We start from the raw sequence: 11,082 nt of genomic DNA, 5'->3' as shown, positions 1-11,082 counted from the left end.
CACATTAAAGTAATACATTTAATTTTATAATCAGCATTGCAAGAATATTGGGAAAATTTGAATGATGTAAAAAATTTAATTAAAATTTTATTAAATTTTTTAACTACTAATTCATATTAATAAAGTAAAGTTGATCAAGAAATGATAAGGAGCCTTCCATTAGAATAATTCTGTAATTTTTAAAGTAAAGCAGAAGTTTATTTTATTACATGATATAAAAACACATATTACTTCAATCAAAATATTTCTAAGAATGCAAATAATTGATTTGATTTTTAGCTTCAGAAAAGAGGATTTAAATCATTAAGTTCTCTTTTAAGGATCAGGTGGCCACAGTGAAAATATGACTTAGATTTTTCCCCATATGTGTGTGTTTAATATTTACCAATGTTAACAGGTAGACATAGTGCAAGTCCATCTGTCTAGTTGTAGATGAAACTCAAAATTATAGATATGGTTTATACATTGCTACATATGAATATTTTTGGATAAACACACATGGAAATTTATGTGGATACAAATACACATACATAGGAATGTAAATAATGAGTACTTAAAATATTAATACATTCTCACATATCAAGTTAATATCACAGACAAAACACATCCTTCCCCTCAAAGCATTACAAATTTTGTGAGAGTATATACATGTACATGTTCATTTATTTATGTATTTACCATGGGTTCTGATCTTAGGAACTTGAGCATACTAGGGAAGCTCTGTACCACTGAACTATGTCCCCTAACCAAGTGTGTGAACTTAAAGAAATCAATTTGTCATAGCAATAAAAAGATTATGCAGTATCAAGGTTAAATATTTAAATGGTTATTTATTTTTAAAAGTTTCATTGTCTTAGAAAAATCTCAAAGTTCATATAATTAAAGAAATGATGTAGAGCTAGAATTAGTTCTAAGATGAGGTGTAGGAGTAGCAACCTCAGAATAGGTAGATACAAATTTAGTGAGGGGGGGGTGGCTTGTGCAGATTGGGGCTGATTAACTAGGTAAATACGTGTTTCATGGCATTTATTCTCTCTGCAGTATACACTAGACAATATCAAAGGTGCTCATCCTGGAAACAAAGTATTGAAAAGGAGTATTGGTCATCTAGTCAAAGTCAAGTCCTAGATATCTCAAGAGGAAAAAGAAAAGTCCCACACTTGTCAGGTTCTGATGAACCCTCAGTAGATCTTCTGAATAATTGCTTCCACAGAAAAGGTAAAGAGATGTTTTCAAAGAGGAAGGTGAGCTGACAAATAATAAATACTAAATAGCCAGAAAAAATCATAAAATAATGACAAATTAATTCAACATTTAAAGAAAATCCAGAAAAAAATCTTTCAATTAAATATAACACAGGTTCAAAAATCTAGTAAATTCATTAACCCAAAATACCAAGACCTGTGAGTGTGTTTCTGATTAGAAAGATCTAGCCCCTGAAATGACTGCTGAAAACAGTAAATAGCTTGACAAAACCATATGTTCATCTGTATTTCTGAAAACTTTAGAGATCTGGGAGTCCAAAAGAATGTAAAGAAACTGATCATCATAGACAGAAGTACTATTTTCAACTAAGTAAAAATCAGACACTATTTTTCTCTCTGAATCATATGCTGAATCTAATAATAGGCAGAAAAAAAATGTTGGGCTCATAATAGACCAGAAGATTTTCCATGCAGAAGAAAAAAAATCCAACGAAGACCTTAAGGCTCAAGTAGGCTCTTGTGACTGAAAGGGATTTTTGATGAGTTCCAAACAGAATGTTGGTTGTCACATGCTAAACCATTCTAAAAGACTTTCACTAAGTAATGTACAGTGCATGAACAGGATGTCTTGAATGGAAAAGTTAAAGTAAAAAGACCATATTCCTTCAGGACAAGATTGGAATTGATTAATAGCCCTTAAACTCCTTAAAGAAACTAGCTCCTTCTCAGACCCATTTGACCAAAGTGATCATCCTGTCTCAAGCTGATTTTGATAAGTAGCATTATTATAATCATCAATGGGACATTGTAGTGTTAAAAAGCTGTGAAATCAGAGAAGAAAACAAGGTGGCCAGGAGAAGTAAACCCTAAATGAATAAAGACTAAAAAGCAGATGGAGAATAAAAACATGCTACATTTAGTAGGATAACAGGAAGAATAACAGTTGGCTATTCATATAAAACCATGAAAGGCAGAAGAATAATGTAATTTACAGATTTACTCTCACACCTTTAAAGAACTTTTTAAAAGGGGTAAATAAGAAAAAAAAACTATTTTCAAGACACTGAATGTCAGTCTGTGAAGGATAATCATCCCATAGATCTACTGTGGATGGTTTGATGCAAGTTAACCTCCACAATGTAGGGAAGGGAGATTACTATAAAGCAAAGAAAACTTCCCGACTTGATAAAATGGAGCTGAGGTTCTGAGAAAACCAAACTAGCATTTGTTTAGAGAAATTATAAACCGAAAAGAAAGATGCACAAAGCAAGGAAATGAGAAATCTGCAGAGAGCACACCTCAGCATTCAGCCAAGGGCTGATCAGTGAATGGATATAAGAGAATTTCTTGCTACCCCGAAAGAATCACATAGAAATGTTGGAAGGAACAACATTTACTGCTTACAGGAGCCGGGGAGAGTGTCTCTTGCCACCAGCTTCATATTTAAAGGAACATTGGTTAGCATACTCCGAAAGATCTTGCATCAGTAAGTGAAATGGAAATCAGCAATATGACATGTTGGTCCTAAGACCAACAGTGTTCTGGTGTCACCTAAAATATCTTAAAACTCTAAAAAGTTCAAGCTAATTTCAAGTTATTTAACTCTGTCTCAAAATAAAATGGAAAAATATTGGTGGGAACAATATAACAAAGTACCTCATAAAATAAAATTCACAATATCTGAAATTTTGACAATAATTATCAGGAGGCAAATAAACAGAATGTGTTCAATAATGAAGAGAAAAGAACATTACCACCCACTCAGAATTGGTAGAATGTTAGAATTAGCAGACAAGAGCATTAAAAATCAGTTACAGTATCTCTATTGCATTTTTCCAAAACTTTCAAGCCATTTATTTTATAATATAAACTTATAAAATAAATTGTCCAAATAAAACTTTTGAAGTTGAGAGTATAATCTAGGAAATAAAAATAAACTGGATGAATTAACAGTGGATTAGACATTCAAAAGGTGAGATTAGCAGACTTAAAGACAAAGTGATAAAAATTATCAAATCAAAGCACAGACTTTAAAAAAATAAATAAAAATAATTGATGGAGCATTATCGAATGGAGGCACAATTCTAAGAACATAATAAACATATAATCAGAGACTCATGAAAAATAACATAAACTTTAAGATATAATAACCTCAGTTTGTATTGGTTCTTCTTGTGACTATAGAATCCATTTTGATATAATGATACAAGCATGGAATATATCTTAACCTAGTTAGGATCACATTCTTATGAATGTACACAATGATGGCATTCACTGTGTTGTTTTCATATATGTACATGAAAAAGTTATATTAGATTCATTCTACTGACTTTCCTTTTCCTATCCCCCCTTCCGTCCCTCCATTCCCCATTGTCTAATCTACTGAACTTCTATTCTTCCCCTTACTTCCCCTTATTGTGGGTTAACTTCCACATATCAGAGAAAATATTCAACCTCAAAATCAGGCTTTTTGAGACTGGCTTATTTCACTTAGTAGGATAGTCTCCAGATCCATCCATTTGCTGGCAAATGTCATAAAGTCATTCATTGACACCACAGATCTAAGAACTTCAATTCAGTCAAAGCACAACAAATATAAATAAGAATATATTATCTCATAATCAAACTACTCAAAACCAGGGATAAAATCAACAGTCAAATTTTTATAAACAGAAACAAATGATGTACAGTAGCGCAAAGTTAAAGATGGTAAAGGATTTCTCATCTAAAGCACTGGAGGTTAGAAGGATGTTAGTAGAATTGCTGAAAGTGGAATAAAGTTTCAAATTTAAATCATATTCACAGAGAAAATATATATCAGGAGTAACAACAAAATTAAGATTTCCAGACATAAATGTTGAAAGGATTCATCACTAAAAGTTCTTCACTAAAAAATGCATTAAAAAGTCTCCTGTTCCCCTCCTTTAAATTTTTTTTCTTTTTGATAAATGTCTATATAGGCATATTTTTAATTCAATTTTTTATTCTTAGTGCATTTTACTTATACATAATAGTGGGGTTAATTTGTCATAATCTTAAATGCATGGAACGTAGTTTTCTCTATCTGAATCACCACTACTACACCCCTTTCTTCCCCTCTTCCCTCTCCCTAATCCCCTTCCTCTATCATATTTGGAACATGCTGTGATATATTCACACATGCACCTAGCATAATTTGGTCTTCATTCTGCAGTTCTTTCCCTTCCCTATTTTTCTCTGCTTCTACTCTACTAATCTCCCTTCTATTTTTGTGATATCCCCTTTCTTATTCCTTTTCTCTCTTTAGCTTCTGCGTATGAGAGAAAACATTTGATCCTTGACTTTCTGAGTCTGGTTTATTTCACTCAGCATGATGTTTCCCAGCTCCACTCATCTACCAGCAAATGATGACATTTCATTCTTCTTTATGGCTGAGTGGCTTATACGGCACTACAAAAACAAAGGATTACCAGAAATGGCAATTACATGGAAAAATATACAATTATTCTGCACATTATTTAAATATGAAAATATAACCATTTTAACAAATATTGGTAAATTTAAATATTTAAAAAATCATATCACAACATTGTCTTAAAGGATAGGAACAAAATAAAAGTCAACTCTTATTTTAAAGTGGTCAACTCTTTAAAAGAATCATACTATAAACCTTAAAACACATTAAAGTAAGAAAAAGTTATAGCTATTAAATTCAGAGATGAAATGAAGCAGAAACATAAAAATAATTTGTATTTAAGAAGAGATAGGCCAAATAGGAAACAAATGGAAAGAACTTTGTCTTGGATATACAGAAAATATTTACAATATGAAAAATATTTTGAGCCAGATCTAAAATAGATCTCAATATATTTAAGAAGGAATTGAACCATGCTAAGTATATTCTCTAGCCAAAATAGAATTAGAAATCAATATTGGAAACTTATCTTGTAAATTCCTAAATATGTCTAAACTTAGTAACACACTTTTTATTTGTTTGCTTTTTTGTTGTTGTTGTTGTTGTTGTTATGAGGTCTTTCTACCTTGTCTAGACTGGTCTTGAACTCCTGGGCTCAAGGAATTCTCCCTCCCAAGTAGTTAGAGTATAGATATGTGGCACCATGCCCAGTTGAAGAAGACACTTTTAAAGATCCCATGAGTCAAAGAAGACAGCAAGAAGTAAATGGGAAAATAATGTATAATAATGTTTGGAATTCTGAAAGCAGTACAAAGAAGGAAATTGATGACATTAAACATATATTATAAAAATACAAATGTTCTAAAATCATTGACTTCAAATGCCATTTTAAGTTGTAGAAAAAGAAGAGCAAACAAGTCCAAAATAAGCTCCAGAAAGAAAATAATAAATGAAGTGGAATTTAATGAAACACAAAACAGAAAAGGAATAAAGGAAAATCACTAAAACTAAAAACTGGTTCTTCAATAATTAAAAAAAAACAATAACAGGTAAGTCTGGATCTGGAAAAAGAAGAGATAATGCAAATTATTAATATCAGAAATAAAAGTGAGAGCTGACATTGCTGCTTATTCTACAGAAGATAACAATGTGACTATTAAGAAAATGTTCATATCATTAAAGTCAACAAGTTCAGTGCTCACCACTTATAAACGACATTATATTTCTGACTCTAATTCCTTCATCGGAGCAAGGAGAAAAAGCCATCTAGACAGGAAAGAAAGAAAATAAAACTATATTAATAGATGACAAGATTGCCAATGTAAACTCTTGATGTAATCTATCAAAATTCTATTAGAACTAATAAACAAATTAAACAAAGTTGTAGAATAAAATATCCATATGAAGATCAAGTTATTTATATATACTAGCAATAAACAAAGCATTAAAATTTAACTACAACTTCAGAATAGTGTGAAATACTTAAATATATTAATTAGCTTGGGTATATTTGGTAAGTTACATACAGACCTATGTTTTTAAAACTGTGAAGCATTGCAGAATCTAAAGTATAAATAGAAAATTAGTTTCATTGGCCAGAAAACTTAATATTATTAAAATTTTAATTCTTTCCAATTTGATATATAAATATAATACCAATCAAAATTTTGGCAGAAATTTTTTAGATTTGATAAGCTGATTCCTTAATTCACATGGAAATAAATAACCTAGAATAAACTAATTTGAAAAAAATAAAAGAGAAGTCTGACACTACTTATCTCAAGATTTGTTCGGAAGGTTAGAAGATTGTAGGGCTGGTATCAAGATAGCAAAATAAAGTAATGCAAAAAAGTCCTTAATGTGTACATATGTGGCTAATAACAAATGTTCAAGACAAATTAAAGAATATGATAAATTGTCAAAACATACATGTATTTATGCAAACATATACGTGTATTTTACAGGAGCAATTGTAAAACCATATGCAAAAGGAAAAACAATACAACAAAAAAATGTTTGATTCACAGACCTAAGTGTAAAATTTAAAATGCTGAACTCCTGGAAAAAGAAAACACATAAACATAAAATTTTGGTCTTGGATTAGGCAAATATTCCTTAGATATGATACTAGTAGTTCATCAATAAAATAAAAATCATAAGCATCATTCATTGAAATAACTTCTTTTTGAAATTTTTGAGATGATGGAAAAATAGGACATAGTATATGTTTGCTAAACACATAAAGAACTTGATTAATGAACATGATTATATAATGTGGAAAAAATTAAACACTTCATTAAAAATGATCTATGAGTGGCAAATGAACACATGAGGATATGTTCAACTTTATTAGTCATCATGGAAACCACATCAGAACCACAATGATATCTTACTACAAAGCCATTGGATTTTACATTGGCAATCTTGTCATCTGTCAAGAATGGTTAGAATTAAAGAAAAAAATACTAATCATATTAATGGTGTCAAGTTTGAGCAGCAACTATAACTTTGAATAACATTTAGTTTCTGAAATTGTTAAATACTTCTCATATGATCTCATATGATCAATTTTCATATTGACGTATAAAAATGACAGTCTGTTCATGGAAGCTTGTACAACTATGTTCAATTTCATTTTGGTATTTTATATCTCTGAGAATAATATTAACTAGTTATATATGTCATATAAGTTAAAAAGACTCGTTATTCTCTTTTGCTCAGAATGCAACAATTCTATGAATGAACTTGGGACGCTTTGGGGCAAGACCAAGGGAATCATTCTGCATTCTTGGTTTACTGTTGCAGAGTACTTCCTCCTAGAGACTTCCTCCTAGTTTCCTGGTGTGATATTTTTGGATCTTCTAAGTATAGAATCATGTCATCAGCAAATATTGATAGTTTAAGTTCTTATTTACCTATTTGTATCACTTTAATTTATTTCTTCCAATTTCTCCAGCTAGAGTTTCAAGGACAATGTTGAATAAAAGTGATGAATGAGACCATCTTTTTCTTGTTCCATTTTTTAGAGGGAATGTTTTTAATTTCTCTCTGTTTAGAGTTAAAGTGGCCTTGGGTTTAGCCTATACTCCAATAAGATAGAAAATATCCAAGACATTGACAAATTTCTAGAGATATATGACCTACCCAAACTGAATCAGGAGGTCATACACTATTTAAAAAGATAAATTTCAAGTAATGAAATAGAAAATTACATCAAAAGCTTAACAACAATAAAAGCCTGAGACCAGATGGATTCTCAGACAAGTACTATAAGATCTTCAAAAAGTGTTGATACCAATATTCCTCAAAGTATTCCATGAAATAGAAAAGGAGGGAACCCTTAAAAACTCATTCTATGAGGCTAATAGCACCTTGATACCAAAACCAAAGAAAGACACGTCAAGAAAAGAAAACTTCAGACTAATATTCCTGAGGAACATAGTTGCAAAAATTCTGGGAAATCACATATAAAATATGTTAAAAATATAATGTAGCACTCTCAAGTGGGGTTAATCCCAGGGATGCAGGGTTGTTTCAACAAACAGAAATCAATAAATGTAATTCATTGTATCAATAGACTTAAATACAAGACTTATATGATTATCTGAATAGATGCAGAAAAAGCATTTGACAAAATACAGCACCCCTTCATGTTGAAAACAATAGAAAAACTATGGAAAGTATAAACATACCTTAACATCATAAAAGGGTGTTGTTTTAATATATTCTGCCAGTCCCTGTATTGTAATTGAAGAATTGAAGCCATTCACATGCATGGTTATTAAGCAGACAGGTCTATTACTTCCAGTCACTTTGAGTTTCATAGATTTTACCAATTGTTAATTTTCAACAATTTAGTGCTTTTATGAAGAGATGTGACCATTTGAGAGATTTGGGGTTTTATTTTGAGTTCTTATTTCTTTTTCTTTCTTTTTGTTAACCTTCAATTCTATTTTGTGTATTGATATGTGAGGCTTCAAAAGGAAGTGATACCTTTCAGAGAAATGTATATATTTATCAAATATAAAATAACTATAATTATGTAAATTAGTCTCTGTGACCTCTATTCTGTACCATTGATCTATAAGTCTATTTTGTTGCCAATACCATGCTATTTTTGTTACTATTGCTCTGTAGTATAGTTTAAGGTTTGGTATAGTGATGTCACCTTCTTCACTCATTTTGCTAAGGATTGTTTTAGCTATTCTGGTTCTCTTATTTTTCCAGGTGAATTTCATGACTGCTTTTTTTATTTCTAGGAGGAATGTCTTATTTCTTTAAGTTTTTTCTGTAGTGTGGGTTTAGTGCTCATGAAATTTTAAAAATTGATTTAAAAAAATGACAGCAGAATGCATTACAATTCTCATTACACATATATACCACATTTTTAATATCTCTGTATATAAAGTATATCATGAAAATTTTTATTTCTTCATTGATTTTGAATAATAGCTTTACTGGATATTGTAATCTTAGTTGTAATTTTTTTTTCACTGTAAAAGGCAAGTTGACTTTGGTGTGTCTTGGAGAAATTTTGTTGTTGTTGTTGTTGTTTGGTTTTTTCATTTTGTCTATTTAGAATTCTATATGTCTCCTACTTGTGGATGTCAATCTGGTTCCTAAGATTTGGAAACTTTTCTACTTTTGTTTTACATAAAATGTTATTAATGCCTTCATCTTATATTTCTGTGTCCTTTTCTATCCCAACAAATCTTAAGTTTTATCTCTGTTTTCCCAGAATTTCTGTGTATTTTCATCAAGATCTTTTATTTATTTATTTTGCTTTTACTTTCTGTTGAATGTTTAGCTCAAAGACTCAATCTTTGGGACCTGAGTTTCTGTTTGGTATATAACCTAGTCTATTTGTTATACTTCCAAGTGAATATTTTTTTTTGTTAAGTTGTTCATTTGTACATGTTCTGTTTGGCTTCTTTTCAAAATTTTTATCTGTTCATTGTAATGGTCTTTCAGTTTCTATTATTGTTCTCTTAGTTCATTCCTTAATTTGTTTCTTAGATCTTCTTTTACCCCTTTAATTATTTTAATAATCTTTTTAAAACTCTTTCTCTGGAATTCATTTCCTTCCATGTCTGTGCTCCTTTGTTGGGAGATGGTATCTCTTTTGAGGAGACTGGTTTGCCTGTTCTTCTTCTTTTTTTTTAAAATGTTTTCAGAGGCCTTGGACTTGTGTATTTATTGAGACATATTCCTCTTCCTCATGTGCAAGAATGTCCTTCGGCACGTAGTCCTCTTCTCTAACAAGTCCTGTGCCTTCTATGGCATGTACACCATAAGTTACTGAAAAAAAAATAGGAATGCTGGAGTCAGCATTCAACAACAGCACCAACAATAAATAGCTATAAACTAAATCTGGCATTATTAAAGTATACAGCAGGTTTCAACTATGCTCTCCCCAATACTAATGACTGCCACAACATGAATGGCAAGGGCAGTAATTATAGAGTAAAATTGTAGTTCACTAAGTGAAAATAAAATTAGAGTAAGAAGGAAATAGGAAGTTTAAAATATTCAAAATGCAAACAGATATGCAGCAGGTGAGTGGAAACAAGTGATGACTAAAAGAAGAAAGAGTGAAGAAATAACTAAAAGAAGTAAATAATGAGAGGGAGAGAGAGAACAAGTAAATTTGACTATTTAAAGGAGAAGGGAATAGAGAAGGATTAATAAGAAAAACAAAAAAAAAAACTGTTAAAATAAACAAACAAACAAAAAATCAAACCAAAACGCATAAACAGAAATCTCACCCCAGTAAGGTCAAAACAAGGAGAAATAAGAAATGATTGAGAAAAGAAAAAAGAAAAGAATGAACAAAGTGATAAAATGAGAAATTAATTAAAAATTATACCCACAAGTCAATCAACACAGCAAGAAAATACACACACACACACACACACAATCACACTCATGTTCAATAGAGAAAAAGAGAAAATCTGTTTCTTCTTGGACTGTGTACTCTTTAGAGAGAGCAAACATTGAGGGTGGTTAAATCCATATTATCTGAGTTGTTCACTAAGCTATTAGGTAAGGTGATTTGGATCTGAGATGGTTATATTGGCTCTCAGCTTCCCTTCTCGCCAGGTAAAGTCAGGATAGAATGAGTAGTGGAGAGAATTGGAGATTTATCCAATTTTCCAATCTAGGAAGATGCCCTCCCAGTGTAAGGATAGTGCTGCTAGACACTTCTTAATATAAAGTGCAGACAGCTGACATTTACATCTGACCATCTCTCAAACAGTTTGCTCTGAAGCCTGGGCCTGAGTCCTTCAGGCACACAATCCCCTCTGTGCCCATCTCAGATGTACCCCACTAGGCAGACTCCAGATCTCACTGCAGGTGCATGCATGGGGAGTTGGCTAATGCATTTTATCAGTTTCTTGGCTCTTGCCAAATAGAGTAAACCATCAGCTGCCCCATGATGGCATTCTGCCCCAGATTTCTACTCGCCACTCTCCAACTTACGAG

Source organism: Spermophilus citellus (genome assembly GCF_964194105.1).
Source record: "Spermophilus citellus genome assembly, chromosome: 14".
Taxonomy (NCBI): Eukaryota; Metazoa; Chordata; class Mammalia; order Rodentia; family Sciuridae; genus Spermophilus; species Spermophilus citellus.
The sequence above is the reverse complement of the archived record's forward strand: the minus strand, read 5'-3'. Positions refer to the sequence as shown.